Source organism: Mya arenaria, chromosome 6 (assembly GCF_026914265.1).
Source record: "Mya arenaria isolate MELC-2E11 chromosome 6, ASM2691426v1".
Classification (NCBI taxonomy): domain Eukaryota; kingdom Metazoa; phylum Mollusca; class Bivalvia; order Myida; family Myidae; genus Mya; species Mya arenaria.
In genome coordinates, this window is record NC_069127.1 from 43125319 (window position 1) to 43146729 (window position 21411).

The following is a 21411-nucleotide window of genomic DNA, read 5'->3' on the forward strand; positions in this document are numbered from 1 at the left end:
ATTGTTTTGAGCGGGTACCCCCATGTGATTGATATATGCAACTGCAGTAGAATTGTCTACTCTTACTCTGACGTGCTTTTCTCTTAGGCACAATGTATAAGCTTTTAACCCAAGTAACACAGCGTTTAGTTCTAAATAATTGATATTGTCTTTAAAAGAAGCTTCTGCTACAGTCCACTGGCCACCTGTACTGTTATCTTCACATACTGACCCCATCCCTTTGAAGAGGCATCGGTTTTTAATGAGATCACTGGTATGTCCCTGTAAAGAGGCGCCCCGCTGTTCTTGACAGCTTTTAACCACCAATATAGATCAATCAGAGATTCAGCACTTAGTGTCATATGGGAATCAAAATTGCCTTTATTATATTTCAAAGCACTTGTTTTATCCTGTTCTAAAACTTTTGTGTAAAGTATCCCATAAGGTTTGTATAGCTAGCGTTATTGTTTGCACTTTTTGTTCTGTAAGGGAAATGGTAATAGTATTTGAATTAAGAATGAATCCCAAAAAGACAAGTTCCTGTGTTGGTATAAACACTGATTTTTCGTTGTTTATAACGAAACCTATGTCAGCAAGCAACTCTTGTGTGACAGAAACATTTTCTAGACACTCCGCTAGTGCCTTGTAAATACGAGTCATCCAAATACACCACAGACGGAAAAACTTTCAAACGAAGACAAGAAAATACAGGCTTGAGAAGTTTAGTAAATTTCCTTGGTGCACAGGCTAAACCGTTTGCAAGACATGTATATTGATAAAGCTGACCTCTCCATATAAATCTCAAATATTTCCTAAATTCCTCAGATACGTTCACCGTATAGTATGCATCTTTTAAGTCTATTGACGACATGAAACAACCAGGTGTTATAAGCCGTATAGCCGCATGTAAACTTTCCATTTTAAAATGTATGTACTCGATTGACTCATTAAGAGATTTTAAGTTTAATATCACTCTGTATGAACCATTAGATTTTGGCCTTAAAACACTGTTGAGATAAATTCTCCATCACAATGCTCTGTATTCTCAATTACGCCTAAAAGTAAAAGGCCCTTTATTTCTCTATCCAGCACTATTGTCTCTTTTGAATTTAATTTAGTTTCACGTACATGAGTCTGATTTGGCGTGTCAATACATTCTATGGTACAGGCATAAACAGTCTCTAAAATACTCTTGTCAGTGGTCAGTTGTTCCCATTGGGTACCGAAATGCTTTAGTCTGCCTGCTAATTTAATGCAGTTAATGTTAGAGTAACTCACCTCAGCTACATTGCAGGTTGAGATTAATGTTTGGCATGTTGTTTGGGAGTCGCACTGGACTGTCCCCTGTGCGGTCCTCCTCGAGGATATCCCCTCCCCCTCTGTGTTTGAGGATAACGCGGTGGATACGGTCGTTGTCCTAAAAAAGAGCCTGATTTCCGGAAAGTACGGTCTTTCGTGTAAGGTGTCTGCCTGAATTTTCCTGCACGTACTTTGAATCCAATTTTGTTTGATTCAGTTATTGATTTCAACTGATCAGTTATATTGTCTCCGAATAACATCTGTGTGACTGGATTAGTATTGGAACATATGGCCTGATATTCCTCGTTCAAGTCGCGCTTATTAATGACATTCTTACACAACTTAAGTATACGCTTACGAAGCGTGTGTACCTAAAACGATTGAACAATTCTGGAATAATTTTCTTTCTCATTGCTTGTTTTGATGTCAGTTTGTGATTTGGAATAATTTATGACAATTAGGCTATTTTCAGTAGGAAAATTCATATTGCATCTTTTTGCGTGGGTTTTTTTTCTTCGCATGTTGTTTATACTTATCAGTTTACGCTTTTGGCTGAGTTGTTTAACATAAAGGTATTTATGCCTTTCGAGATTTTTTCGACATTGTTAAACTACATTAATTCATAGTAAATTTATTCTAGATGATTGGTAGGAGTATCCCCATTGATAATTCTGAGGAGAAAATGGATATTCTAAGGTAAAATTTCACTTTCACAGGTCATATGACACCGTAGCAGGAGTTCATTCCCTTCAAACGACTGTGGCAAAAATATCGAGTACGAGTTTATAGGCTTTTGAAATAGTGATATTCTGAAAGAAATGATAAAAAAGAAGTGAATTGTTCCCTCCCTTTAACAACTCAATTCAGTTTGGCTACATAAGACTTTAAAACAATTTTTAATACACACAAACCTGCTTTACATGCCTTTCTGGCATAATCTAGGGGACTTTACCGACACTCAATTAATTTTAAACAGTTTATCATTCGTCATGTTCGTACGATATGACTTCATTTGTAATTATCCCATTCTCTTACAATAGGGTGACAGTGTCATGTGGCATTATGTTGTCACCAGTGGTGTGAGCATTGTCTATCAGATACTGCAACTTTTTAATTTTACGAAATTCCCAAAATAATATTTATTTTTTTTGTAGACTTGAGCTGTAATAATGAAATGTACCCTTTCGTAATCAAGTAATATCTTCTTAATAGTTTCTAAAATACGATGCATACGGACAACGATGCATTGTTTTCTAAAGAAAGATTGAAATAAATTATACATATCTTGTAGTGTTTGGCCCTTGGTTTTCAGTCAGTGTTCATGATAAGGATGGCTTTTGGCAGATTGTATCTTCAGTTTGCGTACAAGCTTACTTTTTCTTGTTATTATCTTTTTTTATTTCATACTTCATTGTCTTCAATTTGACGCTGACCATGATGAGACTGTTTCTTGTTTAATGTTGCGCTTTTCAAACATGCGGGCGTGGGTAAGGTTGGGCGCCTGTAAACTCCCCACTGTGTTCTTACACAGTTTTCACTTAACTCCAATGTGCTTTCCCTTACATTTCCCAATAAAAGTATTTTGATAGATGTGTAGTGCTTGTTGCCTTGTAGCGTTGCGGCTTTTGTTTTATGTTTATCTGGACTTTTTCGTTGTGCCTTTTATTATATTTTAGGCTATTAGACTTGTCCCAGCCGTTTCCATTGTATTAAAGTTGTGCAAATTAGTACATTCGGTGACAAAAGCAAGAATGAAGTTTCAAGTTTCTCTATTTTTTCAATTGTTTTTCAATGGTTCAAATTACCATTGTAAATGGAACAGTTATGCCGTGATAGTTTTTTTTTATTGTTACAAACTATTATATATTGTTTCACCATTTGTGCATTGAGGAAATCGTGCTTTGGCACCGAATTATGATAATACAATATAATGGTAATACAATAAAATGATCATAAAATGCACATTGGCCTGGAAATCAATTTACAATTTAAAATTCAACCATACTTTTCTCATAAGAATTTGTGAATTATTTTAATGTTGTTAAATGTTTAGTACACAAGTGAAACACTTTGGGGGTATACGAAATGTATTTAGTGGTCTCTAACCTTTAACTGTCAGCTTAGGGTTCAATCGGAGCACCTTGGCATTTTTCCATTGAAAACAACCTCGGATGATTGCCTGTGCATTAATACTACTTCTACTAATTGATAATAGCATTCTCATGTGTGATTTGTATTACTAAGTTCATATTGATTCCCAGTGATGAGAATTCTTCAGTTATTAATTAGGATTCCTAAGAGTAAAGTACTCTACCCGATATATGTGAAGCGTAGTTAAATGTGAAGTATTCTGACGTTGTGAACTGTCAATATACACGAGTTTGTTTTCGATAAAAAAAACAGAGGTTTTCCTATTGCACGGGGCTATCCAACATTACTAAACTTTTTTTATCATTTTTTATTAAAACAGTACAGTTGTGACATTTAAAGACATTTAAATTATATATTGTGGATATTCATTATTTTGGTAAAAACCAAGTACTTTCTTGCCATGATTACATTTAAAATCGTGTATTTTGATGACTTTCTTTTTAATTTTCAATCATTAAACAAGTAGAATTGATGATGAGCTAACATGTGTAAAAATATCTTGACTGGAGGAGTGTAAAGAGCAATCAAACTTTGTTTTAATTTGAAAGTATTTACACATAATAAGTCGCTTTACTTTTAAACACAAGAAAGCGTATCAAATCATGATTAACCATTCTCAGACCAATGGCTTCAATCTTTATAGGTTTAACAAGGCAGTCCAAAGGACGGCTATATCCCCCGCCGTTGTTTTTTAGTATATTTTGTTTTTCTCGCAACCTGACTGGTACGTTGAATCTGACCAAAATGGTCAAGAGTGGGAATATATAGAAAAACAAGTTGTTTGATCGGTAACCTAAATATTCTTGGATATATGAACATATTATAAAAAGATATTTGTTAAAGTTATTCATATTGTGTGTAGTGTAGGTCAGATCAATGTCAAGGTTATTTTGGCTAAAAAAGAAGGAAAATGAGTCCTTGATTTATAACATCGATGAAATAGCAAGCCTTAAATATTTTCGATAAAATAATATGGTAATCCATCAATGCATAAGTAAGTTATAGCGCGGACACGAGCATGTGTACTCTGACATTTAAATGTCTCATGTGAACTTGACCTTTGAGGTATGGACCCAGGTCAAGGTTAATGCACATCGTTTCAATGAGGACAACATTTGTACCAATTAATATAGTAATCCATCAATGCATAAGTAAGTTATAGCCCGGACACGAGCATGTGTACTCTGACCTTTAAATGTCTCGTGTGACCTTGACCTTTAAGGTATGGACCCGAGTCAAGGTCACTGCACATTGTATCAATGAGGACAACATTTGTACCAAGTGATATGGTTATCCATCAATGCATAAGTAAGTTATAGCCCGGACACGAGCATGTGTACTCTGACCTATAAATGTCTCATTTGACCTTGACCTTTGAGGTATGGACCCAGGTCAAGGTCAAAGCACATCGTCTCAATGAGGACAACATTTGTACCAATTAATATAGTAATCAATCAATGCATAAGTCAGTTATAGCCCGGACACGAGCATGTGTACTCTGACCTATAAATGTCTCGTGTGACCTTGACCTTTGAGGTATGGACCCGGGTCAAGGTCACTGCACATCGTATCAATGAGGATAGCATTTGTACCAAGAAATATGGTTATCCATCAATGCATAGGTAAGTTATAGCCCGAATACGAGCATGTGTACTCTGACATTTAAATGTCTCATGTGACCTTGACCTTTGAGGTATGGACCCGGGTCAAGGTCACTGCACATTGTCTCAATGAGGACAACATTTGTACCAAGTAATATAATAATCTATTAATGCATAAGTAAGTTATAGCCCGAACACGAGCATGTGTTCTCTGACCTATAAATGTCTCGTGTGACCTTGACCTTTGAGGTATGGACCCGGGTCAAGGTCACTGTACATCGTCTCAATGAGGACAACATTTGTAACAAGTAATATGGTAATCGATCCATGCATAAGTAAGTTATAGCCCGGACACGAAATGTTACAGCCAGACGGACAGACGGACGGACGGACAGACAGACAGACAGACTGACAGACGGACGAATTGCATTCCTATAATCCCTTTGTGACTATAAAACATACTGAACATGATCCAGCTACTTGATCTTTTTGTGTTACCTAATTTACCACAATGTTTAAATCACCAGCATGGATGAGATGACTTCACCGAATACATAGTTGTAATGTTCAATCAATTCAATTTTTCTCATTAGAATTGTTGCTTTTTTCTAACGTTATTTAATCTTTAGTACACTAGTGGACGTTTCTTCCCATATTCTTCATATGAAGCACTAGTGTAATTTCGCGTGCAAATCTATCAATTGACTATATACTATACAGGGAATTAAGTTAGTTGCCTCTAACCTTTGTGGTGAAACGATATGATACTTCTGGGAAAGTTAGAATTATAAACTTAATGTTTTAAATTAATGAATTGCCATTCACGCTAACCATGCATTGTATTCTTCATATTGTTCTCAAATTATATATGGAATAAGACATATTACAGAAACATAAATATTGTTTCATTCCACTGGCTTTTATAATCATATGTATTGTATGTAATAATGTATATCTATATCGTGCATTCACTTATAACGAAATGAAAAAAAGCCGGAGTTGGCATTTTTGCACTTTTCAAACTAAAATTATTTACCAGAAAACATAAATCTTAAACCTGCATGCAGTCTTAAATATGCATACTCAATCACATGCGCGATGCTATGTTTTATTATCGAATTTTGTTTACAACTTACAACGGTTGCCATGGAAGCATGACATGTATTGGGTACAACAACAACAATGGTGCAATGAAAGTCTAATTTTTCTTGCAATGTTAAAGAAATCTAAAAATAGAATTTAATTATGTTTAATGTAAGTTTAATGCAAGGTGTGCGTGGAAAACAAAGCGATGACCTTATGTATTCGTTTTTGAATTGTCACACTGTGTTATCAACTATATGCTAAGGAAATACTTATTATTTTTCTAGTGAAACACAGGAACTTTATTTCCCATGTGTTGGTGCGTTGCAGCGGGTACTTTCAATTTTTGGAAAAGAGACGCACCTTCTTATAACTCTCTTGACTAAAAACTATACCTTACCGATACCGACCAGTTACCATCACATTCTAAAACGAAATGAAGAACTAGGGAAAACCAATGTTTGGTCGTATAAAGTTGTGATTTTCGTACCCGTAGCGTTCACCAATGGGGCTGAAGTAGTTCTTGGCTTCATGGGTGTCCCCATTGTGGTCACGGGTATTGTTGTTACAGGTTTAACAGTTGTGGAAGATGAGGTCCCAGTTTCTGGTGAAGATGTTGTTGATGTTCTCCTTGGAAATGTTACAATTGAAGGTTTGGTTGTTACAGATTGTTTTTAGACTATCTGCGCATGCGCGCAGGTAGTCTTAAGACCACAAACTCTAAAGAACTACTTCTATTCATGTCGTTTTAACCCATTTTTTTGTCTCGATGCGCTCTGTGTTTAGCAGAATGACGTCGACACCATAAAAATAGATTGGTTGTGTTGCAGTCCGAGTTTGAGTTTTTGCTTGTTCGGCTATTTCCGCGCTGTAATTATGTATCCCGGCGTTTTATTATTAGCAGAATATAACTATTTTTAGATCGTTATATTTATCAGAATAATGAGGGTCAAGATAATGGAGCCTCTGGTAGGAAGATAACTTATTGATATTCACTCTGAGTTTAGTCCATAATGTTTCAGAAATGATTACCGACCGCAAGTGTCCAATCGCCTGCAGGATTTGTTATTATAACCTGACGTGACCCTGAAGCACGCTTATTTGTAATGGTGCTTTTTTATTTGTCTTTTATGAGATAAGAAACAGAAATGATTGTCTAAGTGTTAAAATAGTTGTATTTCAGGTTTCGCATTGCTAATGCTTCAAATACTATACATTGCAATTTACCTGCTACACAATAACAAGATACTATTCATTCTATGATTTAAGGAGTTTATATTTCTAATGACATGTTTTCATTTTTTTCATAAAAGCTTCGTTCCGGTGTATTCTTGGCATAATTTTAGACATTAGGTTTTCAATTTATATAAGCACACATGCCCTGATACGACAGTGAGTCATGCATACGTTTAGTGAAGCAAAGTAGTTCGGAATAAACTTGTTTAACATCCAAAGAGTACGAAGCATTCATAACAGCACTAGTACTAATTCTACACAGGTACTTACATAAAACATTAATAACATTAAATTTATCAATAAACTTTAAAAAGCACAATCATATTCTCATTCATAAAACAGACAAGTTCCGATAATCTAAAAATAGTTTCAAATACATTAACTGACCACATGTTTGTCCTCACCGCGGGAAAACGACCATCTGATAAACTCTGATTTAAAAGGTATTATTGCTCAAGTTGCTCGTAAAAATAGAATCATTTTCTTTAAAGAATTAAAACGTGTAAGTTCATAAAACTTGTCTAACGTATGCTATCTAATCAAAGCACCGAAAAACCTTCAGACGCGATTAAAAAGAGCATTTACTGTAACTTCAGATACCTGGGGATACCTCGACTTAAGTGATAAGCTGTGCATTTTGAATGGAATTATTGCTGAAGTTGTTTGTAAAAAAATGATTGTCCCTAAACAAAACGTGTATGTTAATGAAAGGAAATGATATATATGATATGATATATATATATATGATGTATTGTATTTTCCTATCGTATGATATCTAATCAAAGCAACGATAAACCGTTAGAAACGATTGAAATGGGGCATGCATAGTAACACTAAATACATGGGGATGGGGGATTACGACGATTGAAGTGACATTTACAAAAACAAAATGACACAAAACGCCATAAAGATATAGATATGCTTTGTTTCCTCGCCCAATGTGGGCACAAGCGCTCTCGGCACATTTTTCACTTTTATTTATGTGCCCTTCAACCATTCTCATAGTTCAAATAAAATTTGCAACTCTCACATATTTGCCCGAAGATAGTCTTTCAGCGCCTCGCGCTTTGATTTTTTTGTCGTTGATGCCTTGGAAGTAGTTGTAAATGGTGTTGTAGTAATTGTTTTTACAACTGTTGTTTTTGTTGTTGTTGTTGTTTGTAGTGGTGGTGGTGGTGATGATGTTGTTATTGTTATTGATGTTGTTGTTGTTGTTGCTGCTGCTGCTGTTGTTGATTTTCTTGTTGATGCTTATGTTGTTGTTAAATAATCAGGTGTAACTTCTTCGCAAATCATCTCAAATGTGTCGGTCAACCTTGCTGTTTTTAGAAAGCAAAATGAAATACAGGATCTTAAATTCGATGCCAAAGAAATGTGAAGAAAACATAATATTATAAAACAAAAACATACTTTTCTGAAATTCGAGATATACTTGCTAGCATATTAAAGAAATTTACACGTATATAAAAACGTTCGAAAGGAAAACAAGGAACATACTCAAATAAACGTGAAACGCTTTCCTAGTGAAATCCAACAAACGTAGCGCTTACATAACGCCATCTTACCAACGTAAGGTTTATCCGACACAAATTTACAAATGTATACTTTACCTGACGCAATCTTACGATCAGCATGCTTACCTGGCGAAATCTTTCAAACGTAACGCTTACCTGAGGCAATCTTAGAAACGTAACGCTTACCTGATGCAATCTTAAAAACGTAACGCTTACCTGATGCAATCTTACAAACTTAACGCTTACCTGACGAAATCTTACAAACGTAACGCTTACCTGACGCAACCTTACAAACGTAACGCTTACCTGACACAACCTTGCAAACGTATCGCTTACCTAACACAACCTTGCAAACGTATCGCTTACCTGACGCAATCTCAATCCAAACCATTGCCGGGGCGTCTCTTTGTCCATTTTATAAAGGCTTGCGAGTCCAATATCTTTTGTCTGACTAGATTGTAATACTTTAGAATAGTGATAAGTGAAACTGTTTGCATCGTAATATTTGAAATTGGCCTCCCAGTGTATTGGCACATCGAATGACATACATTTCCGAAGAGAATTGCGCACTGGAGCACGCTGCGGATGAGACATTCCCAACATAGTGGCTCTCTAGTCGGACATCCAGTAGATACATGTACAATTCTAGACCGTTCCCTATTTGGTTATTCTTGACAGTACATCTGCACTCTTTGCTGGCCTTGGTTGGATCAAACGTTTCTGTTGAGCCGTCGAACCAAACCTCCGCTGACGACGTGTAAATGCCTGGATTACTTCCACACATAGGTATCTTCGTTGAAGCTGAAAAGTATGCTTAACTCGAGTTTGCTTGAATATAACATAGTTATTACTAACATAGTATGGAGAAAATATTCGTTAGAAGTGAAAATATCTACTATAATATTGTCCTATCAGCCTTGTTTTGACTTACTTGCTTACTAACAGAAAGTTTAGGTGTTACACAGAATATTCCCATGAGCATAACGACACATTACATCAAACAATAAGCGGTATTCGATTAAAATTATTTAAAAATGAAAAACAAATGACAAGATATTTACATGTACAGTGTGGTTCGGTTTTATAATGAATAAAGAAGATGCAACATATAACGATGTCAATACTAACCGCACTTCGCTTTCATGTTTTTCCAAAAGGAACAACTAAAAAAAGCAAATAAATAGAGGATAATTGTTTGTTTCAGTATAAGATCTTAACATATGTCACAGAGTGCACCAAATTTAATATTTCATGAGTGGAGTAGCCACTTGTGATATATCAAGCTTTTTATGTTCACGAGGTGAGTTATTATTTTAGAAGTGTTGTCGTTGATATTGTTTCCTAGCCATGTGCGCGCTGACGTTTAATTTGAAATTGAGAGCGGGCTGAAATTTCGAAACAATTAAAAATAACAAATCATTATTTCACTGTTTGTGTGAAATATCATTTATAATTGATTGATAAATCTCTTTAAACCACCAGTAAGCATATACAAAATTGGTTTCCTATACATTTACTCAACCAAAACAAACATGTCCTACCTCTCTCACAGTTGTATTCAATTTGAACATAAGACGAGAACGTCTGAATGCCCAAGCGCTGCCAGGGAACCTGAATTGCTGCACATGATTGTCGCCCAGAACAGTTTCTGTATGTATAGTACGTGTTCTCTAGGTTGAAAATAGAGGTTAGGTCCTCTTGGCTATACGAACAGCAATCAAGCACTCCTGTGCAGTGTTGCTCAGATTGGCATGTCTATGGTATATAAACACATAAATGAATACTCCGTTATTCTCTTCAAAAATGAAGGTTTCGCCAATATAATATTAATGTTTTCGAAGCAGTTCTAAATGCGTCTAAATTGAGTTAAAACCTCATAACTTCCAAGGTCCGATTTTACCCCAGCGAGGAGATTATTGATGTGAATGATTTCCTTGTTGACATTGAAGGCTGTAAAAATCGCATGCACGGTTGGTCCCATAGCAGGCGTTGCCAATCAAACCGTTGCTGTATTGGGCGATTAGTACTGAAAAAGGAAGCTTTCTTGATAACTTAAAAACTCTCTCAATTTTTTTTTTACAAAAACCGATACATAACAATTTGGAAATGAGATTGTTCCAGATGAATAACCATTAACAAAACAGGTTGTTCAAGATCGTTACACTATCACTGTCTGGTGCGTTGGTAAGTGAGGAATATTAAGTCCTCAAACTAGTATCAGTATTCCTCAGTTGTAAAACATTTACCACTGTAACATGTGTTTAACTGTGCTGCTCTGTAAAGAAGTGTACAGTAAATGCAACAGTCATGAGTATTTTTAATGTCTATGCCCTTTTTATTTAAAACATGGACATAAGTACGTAATTTCGTTTCTTAAAGTAAATAGTTTGTGTTTTAACTAATTAAAATATTAAATCTGTCGAAATCCAAATCAAGGTTATACCAAAGCAAACGAACTCTTTATGACTATGCTGTTTTGTATTTAAGTTTCATGAACGCCATTATAAATAATATTTAGATTTCTGCACACGTTCCTCAAATAATTGCATTTTTCTATCAATTTACTAACATAAATGGATTTAATTGCACTTGTACATCTTGCTCCTTTTGGTAATCCATTAACTGCAACAAAGCATTTTTTCCTGAAATTTTGCATTTAAATAGTGTATTTCTAAAATCTTTGAACCTTTGAAATACATTATTTTTCTACGTATAAAATTCTATAAATTTCTTTTCATCGATATAAGAAATTGCGACGAAGCCGTCCGTTTTGTATCTTCTAGAATTAACGTTATCATAGCCGATTTTAAAAAGCCTCAAATATTTTCTTCTGTTAGTGCACAGTAGACTTTACTTAACCGTATATCGATGAAGTAGGTGAAAGGTTGCCAGTATGAGTATTCATAAAATAAACGGTTATGCAACTGTGTCGCATCAAACCATTTATTTCTGCAAAAATCATACTAACAATCTTTAACGTTTTATTCGTCTACATACTTACGAACTTACACTGTATAAATCTACACCTTTACCTGACTACAATCAATAACGACTTCTGATTTACTGAAGTGAATATAATGGCAGTTTTAAAGTATACAGCCTCCTCGTTAAACAAAATATTATGTTGACCACTGAATACGCATTAATCAAATCGTCACAGGAGTACGATTTTGGTGTTTGAATTCGTCGAAGCTTATTGGGATGTTAACGAACTCATAAATTTAAAAAATGATAGTTTAGTAATTTATAGAACGTTATTACGGGTTGCTTATCACCAACAGTATACTATTCAGATCTGTTAGAAAAAGGCAAAATTCAAACGGTCTAAAGTGTCTAACGCGAATTCACAGATATGTACTCATTAACCATTTAAAACAGTAAAACTCCTACCTGTAATGATAGAAAGCACAACTAAACATCAAAGCGCTGAAAGCGCTGCAAGACTGTCGGTGACGTAACTGAAGCAAGCAAACACTACCGCAAAATATTGATATTTGCTAATAAACATGTATCCTCTTAGCAGCAGGGAATAAGTAAATGACATAGTTTTAATGACCAATATTGGAGATGTGACCTTGACCTCCAAATCCAAAGGGGTCATCTGCTGGTCACCCCAAACCTAAATTTCAAGTTTGAAGGCCATGGGTGCAGACTTTGTCGAGTTGTCACACAGGCAAGCTTTTTGCGTTCAATGTCTCTGTGACAAATCAATAGGGCTCACCTACTGATCAGGCCCAACCCCAAAGTCAAGTTGTTCAAGGGTCATGGGTGCAGGCTTTGTCCAGTCATTATTAGTACAACCTTTAAGCATTCAAGGTCACTGTGACCTTGACTTTTGACCCAATGACCCCTTAAATCAATAGGATCTTCTAATAGTCAGACTTAGCCTCCATGTTGAGTTTGAGGGCCATAGATGCAGGCATTGTCAACTTATCAGTCAGATATATGGTTTGACACCTTCCTGTTCAAGGTCACTGTGACCTTTGACCATATTACCCCTAAAATCAAAAGGGGTCTTCTACTGGTTAAACCAAACTTTCATATCAAGTTTGACAATAGGTCTAGGAATTGTAGAGTTATCACCCCGAAAAGCTTTGGTCTACCGTCAGACAGACGGACGTAGCGGCCAACATGTGCAAAGCAATATACTCCTCTTCTTTGAAAGGGGCATAATAAATTGAAATTGATTAAATATAATTGTTTATTATGTTAATTAACTTACACTACATACAACAAGTACCATTTTGATATTTTCGAATGCTCATTTGGGCATGTACATGGGTTTTGATCTGACTATGAACATGAAACTACATAGTGATGTTCCCTCCTATCAATTCTAAATTTAAATAACCATGAGAAAAAAAGAATGTTTTCACTGCACCATGAATAAATATGTCAAACAAAATAAATGTCAAGTTATTCAAGATTAATTTAACACTGTTCTTTTGATGATTTCCGTGCATTCCTGACTGCAGTTTTTTCCCATTTCCCACACAGTTATTTCATATTGGCCATACAAGGTCAGATCTTGAGTTGGGTCTTCATTGCTGGACACTATCTCTTTATCTCCACAGAAAACACACTGGTGCAAGTTTCACTGCAACAACTGCAAAAAAAGTTATATTATATTCTAACTGAACTCTGCATCAATATTCAATTATTTTTTATTGGATTTAGGAAATGTCTTTGTTTTAAAGGGTTCATATAAATTATTGCATTTTTTTTCAATTTAATGCATTGTCATGCTGGACTCTTTGACATTGATGGTTAAAACAAAGAAGGCATATGATTTGTGTACAGATTAAACATTATTAATTATAATTGTGTTCTTTAATTAATAGACAAGTGGCAACAATTTCCCCAGTTAAAAAAGCTGACATTTGTATATCTGCAGATTAATCATTTGCATTTCTTTTGCTTTGATCATTTAAGTCAAATGAGTTAGACATGATAATGCATTAAAATAAGAAATATATTTTTGGGCATCAATCTATAGTGTGTGCCTTCAATCTAGAAATAAATTTCTTCTCAACAGATGCTAAATTATAAAAAATATATAAACCAAGATTTTGATTATGACATACCTGCATAGTTAGTGGTCTCCATAACTGCCCAGAAATGCTCCCTATGACAAACTAAGTGCTGGTGTATGGCTGGGTAATAGTGCTGCTCCAACCAATAGCGCAATTTTTCCTACAGGTGGACCAGCTCCTCAATATGGTTTCTGTCATGGCAGTGATAACAGTATGTAACATGCCATTTTCTACTTTCCAGAGAATGAATCTTCCAATCTAAATTACAAATTTAAGAACAAATATATACATATGCGCATGTAATGTTGTTAAAAACAAACCATTTAGATGCCACAAAACTATAAGATTTTAGGTGAAAATTGAGCCAAATCAAAACATTTAGTCATTTAAAGCTGCACTCTCACAGATTTACTGTTTTTACAACTTTCGTATTTTTTGTCTTGGAATGACCTATTTTTTTGCTAAAATATCTGCAAACCAGTGATATAAGACTACTGACAAAATATTAGATTGCAGACTTCCATATTTCAGGTCGAAAACAAAGGTTTTATGGCTTAAAGCGTTACTAACGGTTTAAGAAAAATGCATAAAACATTTTGAACTTAAATATAAACATTTTCTGACAAATTTATTGTCAGCAATCTTATATGAATGGTTAACATGCATTTTCACATAAATTGGCCCGTTCCAAGACAAAAAAAAAATAAAGTAGTCAAAACGTTCAATCTGTAAGAGTGCTGCACTCTCAGTCACAGATTGAAGGTTTTGACAACTTCTTTTACTTTTTGGCTTGGAATAAGCTAATGAAAAGCAGTATGAAAACTGATGAAATAAGACTGCTGACAAAAGATAAGATCATGTTTTTTATATGTTTTTTATATTACCATTTGTAACTATTGGTTTTATGGTTATAAGCATTACTAACGCTTTACTAATAATGAGATTTTTGGCATAGAACATCATCTTTTGACCGTATTAAAATAAGAAAACAGCGTTCCAATATTTTCAGTTGTCTTTTTTGACTGAATTAATATAAGAAAGCAGCGATCCACTTTTTCCAGTGTTCAGAAATTCGCATAAAATAATTCATTACAAGACCAAGAAATAAAAAAAGAGTTGGTAAAACAGACAATCTGTGAGAGTGCAGCTTAAACATATGGCTACACAACCAGTACATTCATCAGCTTTACTGATTCGAACCAGGCACATTTATATTGGTAGACTAGCATTTTACCATTCTGTGCTGGCCAGTAAAGTTGTCATTTGAATTACAATTCAAAATGTATATACCTTTGTTCTCTTTTTTGCCAACTCTGTTTAAACTGAACTTCCTAAATGAATGAGAAGTTTCAAAAAATAATTACAATATCTCAGTAAATACCTGCATTTATGTGTTTCTTGTGCAATCTGTCAGCTTTGGTAGGCTCAGGTTTCATTTTGTCCACCTTAATACTTGTAATCTTCTAGTCTGATGTACTGCCATCCAATTTTTAAGTCAGGTCAGGCAGCCATTTCAGCTTTGTTCCAGTTGATTGTATCAGATGATGTTAACAATACTAGCCTTGTATCAGGCACTTCTCAATCTGAAAGATTACAAAAGAACATGGCCTGTAATATTTAATAAAAAAAATCATAATTGTTTACTCCTGGATGATGGGTTCTAAAGGAAATCTTTGAGAAAAGATGCTACTTGTATGGTGCTTGAACCCACGACCATGTGAACACTTGCATGGAGATCTGTCAAACTGAGCTAACCGGGTAACCGATTTTTAGGCAGCTCCCAGCTTGGCTCCACAATTGACAGGTGCATTATACATTATAGAGACAATAAATCAAACACTTGAAGCACTAGTCCAAATAATAGTAACTTAACTGATCTTTTTACAAATTTTGAAATGGCATATCCTTCACATACAATTTTTTTGTACCAAAAGTGGGTAGCTATTCCGATTGGGATTCCGGGTCAGATAATTATATATATCTATAATATGAATTATGTACGCAAAAAATAAAAGCTGACAAATTATTATGAGTTTGATGAGTGTTTTTCTTCATTTCATACTGTCAAAACATAATGATATAAACTGTTATACATGAAGATCACCTGCAAGGCTGCGGTGCATAGATTTACATAGATGTAAAATGGTTGTGTTTAAATGCATTAAATGCTTGTTTTGTGAAAAAAAATCTTAGCACTTACATGGTAATAACTAAAATACGAATATAAACCTTTGATATCTATTTCAAACATATAATACTTATCGAACTACGATTTCAATATCTTTCAACCCCCACCCTACTTTGTACAAACCCGATTAGACGTAAGGGATTGGAATAATCCCATATAACACGTCTATTTTTTTAGACTATTGAAGCATAATTATATGTTCTTTTTTGATGGTTGAGACGTTTCAGGTTAAACAATAATTAAAAATGCGAAATAATTTTAGTGAATGATCAACTCTGTATTGAAAGTAACATGAAGATGTTGTAGTGAAGGATTTGCCATATATAAATATATATATATATATATATATACATTTTTTTAATCCTAAAAAGAGTCCGTCAACGTACAAATATTTTTAGACTAAGAGATGTAGATCAGCTAGATGTACCTTCTAGTCCAAATAATTGTACGTTGACAGATTTTTTTACGATTTTTGATACAGCAAATCCTTCACGTACAAATTGTTTTGTACGAAAAGTGGGTAGTTATTCCGATCGGGATTTCAGGTTAAAGCATATTGCATCTATAACATATCATAAGAACAAGAAATATTACCAGATAATGTTATTTTGTATAAATTCCGTAACCAAAAAGTAATATCAAGCAAATAATTATGAGTTTGATGGGTTTTTTTCATTTCATTCTGTCAAAACATAACAATATATACATGAAGGGCACCTGCAAGGCTGCAGTTCACAATTTTACAAAAATCGGAACATTTCGGCCATCAATTGTAACAACTCGCCATCTTCGGTAAGCTTCGAGATAGTCAATCCCTGTTGGATACTGGCTGAGGTGTTCAGATTGTTTGGCCAAGGCCGAGTTGTTACGATTGCCATTTTTGCTTCGATTGATGTTCAAGCAATAGCACTAAATACAGGTCGGTTATTTTGTAGAAGAACGTGTTCGAAGTAACATTCAATTTCATTTCCGCATAATCGCCGCCATATTGTGTATGACTTTAAAAACTACACCCTATAGTCCAAAATAACAATAGGCATAACGTTGACACACTGTGATAGGTATAATCCAAATAATTTACTCAAACAAATACACTAGTTCGATTGCTGCTGAAAAAAATCATTTGAAACATAAAAGCTATTTCACAAAATATTACATGACATGAACTCTTCAACCGCGTATGATTTATTTCTTAATAGCTTTCATTCATAAAATAAGTTCTTTGCCGGGGTTTGCCGGGTCAGTCATGAATGCCAGGATATGTGTGACGTCACACGGGGTGCAAACATGTGGTGTAGCTTACTATTGGATGTAGGGTAAAATGACTTCGTATGTAAATGCTATACTTTCATTATTTTGGTCAATAAAACTCACCAAGATGCAACGGTACAGATATACTAAGAGTAACACGCAATGTTTGTCATAAAAAAAGGCAATAACGCGTTAAATACACATAAGCAGGTACTTGACGCCCCACATTCACGTAAGTAGTTCTGTTGCTACGCAGGTGGTGTGTATTAATATATTCATGTTCAATATGTCGTGTCAGGCGACTAGTCGCGTTTCTGACACGCGCATGCAGGAACATATCAGCCCGATGCCTCTTGTTATAGTTCCAAACACGACCGTTCACAATAGCCATTAAACATATGTTTGTCGTCAAAAAAGAAAACATTTTAGTAAACAAAATCGTAGAAATACAAGACTTTAAAGACAAGGAAGTATTAGTATTAAACACGCAGTATACTCCCAAGGTTTCTTCAACACAAAAGGTAACTATTATAGGCCTTCGACTTTGACTTGCGCGATTCTTTCCCCGTAATACCGTAAGGCAGTTGGTGTTGGGGAACTTGACGCACGTAAAAAATCAAACTTGTTACAAATGCGAATATGCTAAACTTATTAATTTCTTAACAATGTCAATACACAAAATCGCAACAAAACATTAGTATAAGTTACGGTATGCTCAAATGGTGTTTTATTTAGAAAAAATGCTTATATGCAAAATGTTCTGTCAGATAGTTTACCGAGTAGTAGGTGTTAAGACTTATCGGACGAAAAAATATACTTAGCTGATAAAACGCGAGAAATGTCATTATAGACCAAAAGCTGCCAATTGACCCTACCCCCCCCCCCCCCCGCCCGAGGGAATTTTGAAGGTAATGATTTTCTTAAAGCTTAAGCAAAACGCCACAAAATAACATATGTTTACGCTCTGAGGGAGGGGGGCACAAGTAAGGAACGGTCTTTTAAACTACGTTACCCTAAGTAGTTACTTTTAAGTTCTATCTGTACTATTTCTTCCATGTATACTTATGATCGTTTATGAGATAAAAGTTGGTGAATCATCGTTTTTAAGATCTATGCAGGTTTTCTAATAATTCAAATCTCGTGAATTGGTGTAAATTACTTTACTGTTAAAACGTAACATGAGAAAAAAAAGAAGATATTTGTTCAGTAATATAAGCCATTCATAGCTTCACAAGGTGTGTTACAACAATGGCGCCCCTTTAAATCCTAGAAAAGCATTATTATCAATTCCATATGGCTTCACTGTCTAAACTTGGTCACCTTGAAGGAATCGAATTCTTTTCTGCTGAAAGGTAAACCAAAATATACACAGGTGAACAATCTGGGATTTGACACATTCTGCAAAAAAGAACCTAGGTTTTCAATGTTTCTCTCTAGACTCGTACAACAGTATAAACATGAGTTGTAGAACACCTCTTAAAGATGCATAATCATCGGTTTAACTATCAATATTGTACGTCTGGCCATACTTTTTTGATAATATGACTGACATCCTATTTGAAGATGAGTCTGATACAGACAAGAGCAGGATGTTGCTTTATTACGAGCATATCGAAATCAATACACACACATATATAACAAACAAAGATTTTTAGTGAAAAACCTTTTACTTTTGTAACTTACGCAATTAATGCATTTTTGGAAAATATTATTTACTGAAAACAAGGTTGTAACAGTATATTTAAAATCGTAACACGCACTTTTCTTAGATTGGTGAGTACTCAAGATTTTACTGTGATCTATTTTCGTCTCATAAAGTAGAAGTGTTGTCTGCACTTTAATTTAAAACTAGTCTCTGTGTCCTTTATAAGTACATGATTGTTTCGACATGTATTTATCCTTTTTGGTTTATTATTTGTGGTAAAACATATTTGTGAGTAAGGGCTTAAAAGGAATAACGAACATGAAGTTACTTGACTTCATTGATTGCAGAATGTTTCACAATAATGTATGACTTTAAGAGCGTGTAGACATTTATTTCCATATAAATAATGCAAAATTGGTAAGATGTATGAGCATTACAACTTGTCATGTGTATGACACATAATGTTAACAAATGTCACATTGTCAACACACTATTTAAGAGGAACCCGCAACAACATGTTTTAAATTATTAAACAACATGGGCATTTTTTATTTTGAGAAATCCCGTATTAACACTTCTGAGATCGTAAAAGAACCCAAACTATTTATGCACTCATTTGTGTTTCTTGTGTCATAGAATTAATGTGATATCTAGCCGTCACATATAAACAATTTTTATATTTTGTTTTAAGACTTTGATATATTCAGATTTAAATCTGCTACATTATTCAACCAGATTGTGTCCAACCATGGAAATCGGATGCGGAAAGAGTTGAGAAACAGGAAAATTAAATAATTGAGCTCAAAACGAAAGTAAAGTTTGTTAAGCTAATGCAAGACTACGTCCACTCTAAATATCGAAAACTGCATATTCATTCTGAATTTCTTTGTTTTACTTATGGTAATAAAATATATACTATTAGCTCGATTTTTAAGTACATTTAGAAAGTAAGAATGGATCGTACTATGTTTCCGCTTGACTTGATATGGTTCCAATTACTGTTATTGACCAATAAAGAGGTTTTCACGAGCAGTTTATCCAAAAGATGACATCAGGATAACACATTCAAGAGTTTACAAAAAAAGATTAAAGACTAATTGACTTTGAACAATGGACCTAATTATAATTAAATGAAGATTTCGTCCGTTTGTTTATTTGAGTTTATCAAGGTCTGCCCGCGCCCATTGGCTGCATTATGCTTTGACCTCGCCGTGACGCCATCACGACTTAAATTGTGTTTAAATGCCATAAGTGACATGAGTGAGATACAAGAGATCCGAGCGCCAGGCAAGGGAGCCACTTGTACCAACTTTTAACGTCTTTTGGTATGACGCGGCCAAGGATCGAACCCACGATCTCTCGCTCCGTAGGCGGACGCCTTAAACACTAGGCCACGGAGACAGATTTGGTCTGTGTCATGTTAATACATATTGTAGTGGCCTGGTTCAATGCTTCCTGTTTTAACAGATGATACGTAAATATGACTTTGCACCGAAAAGATGAGTTCTCCTGTTTTCGATATTCTCAACGAATGATACATATGTATATACCTTCGTTCTGCTTTTGAAATAGACACCCGTTTAAAAGCAAAACACTATTTAATACGCACTAAATAGTTTTACTATATAACACACTAAAGTCAGGCATTTTCAATGAAAAACATGTGGTTATAAATCACTGGGGCCCGTTTCAATAATAAAGTTTAGCCGTAAGCTTAACACTTCTTAAAGGGATTATTTTATGGTTTGTAAAAAGCAGTGTTATAATAAAACGTTAGTGTGGCAAATCATTAGGAATGTTAAAACTTAGATACTGACGGCTGGAATCCTTCAATAAATCCTGAGATATGCTCAAATATTGTATTTGAAGTCCACGACTTTGAAAGCGTTAGTAACGCGATTTAGCAAAAGGCTGCAGCGTGATTGATTGACTAACATTATCACATATGATGCTACAAATATGTTCATAAATGGTTTAAATATCCGTCCGCTTGTTTCTGGGCGAGTTGAAGTGGTGTCAGTTTTCTGTTTCTTTCTTGACTGTACCAGCGTAAGCTTGCTCCCCATTACATCCAGGGTTTTGTATATTGTGAGTGTATTTTCGGCAATTTCGGCATCAAAGAGTAAACTGATTCTAAAATAAGGTGTTTTCACGTGCATTACCGGGAAAACTTATTATGGTGCCAAAACTTAAGTGAGTCCTTTGAACAGTGCTCGGGGCATACACCGTGAAGTAACGAGCAGAATCTACACGATAAATGTTCTCACGGTGTTTTTGTTGAAACGCAGTTAACGACCAAAACGGGGCACCGCCTGGTAATGTATGTTCTTTAGCCTTGAAATCTATATTGAAACAGCCCAAGACGACTTAAAGCAACGGAATTTAACTGGTTTCAATTAATCATTACATAAACTTGGAAATAAAGTGTCAG

General features: G+C 34.8%; 1 long non-coding RNA gene across 1 annotated transcript; it reads right to left on the reverse strand.

Annotated features, from left to right (window-relative positions):
* Positions 1-13068: 13068 nt before the first annotated feature.
* On the reverse strand, positions 13069-15459 carry LOC128236501 (uncharacterized). The gene is made up of 3 exons (XR_008261378.1): positions 15278-15459; positions 13948-14154; positions 13069-13469 (listed from the first exon to the last, which is right to left on the reverse strand). It is a non-coding gene; the product is annotated as an uncharacterized LOC128236501 (long non-coding RNA).
* Between the last annotated feature and the right edge of the window lie 5952 nt (positions 15460-21411).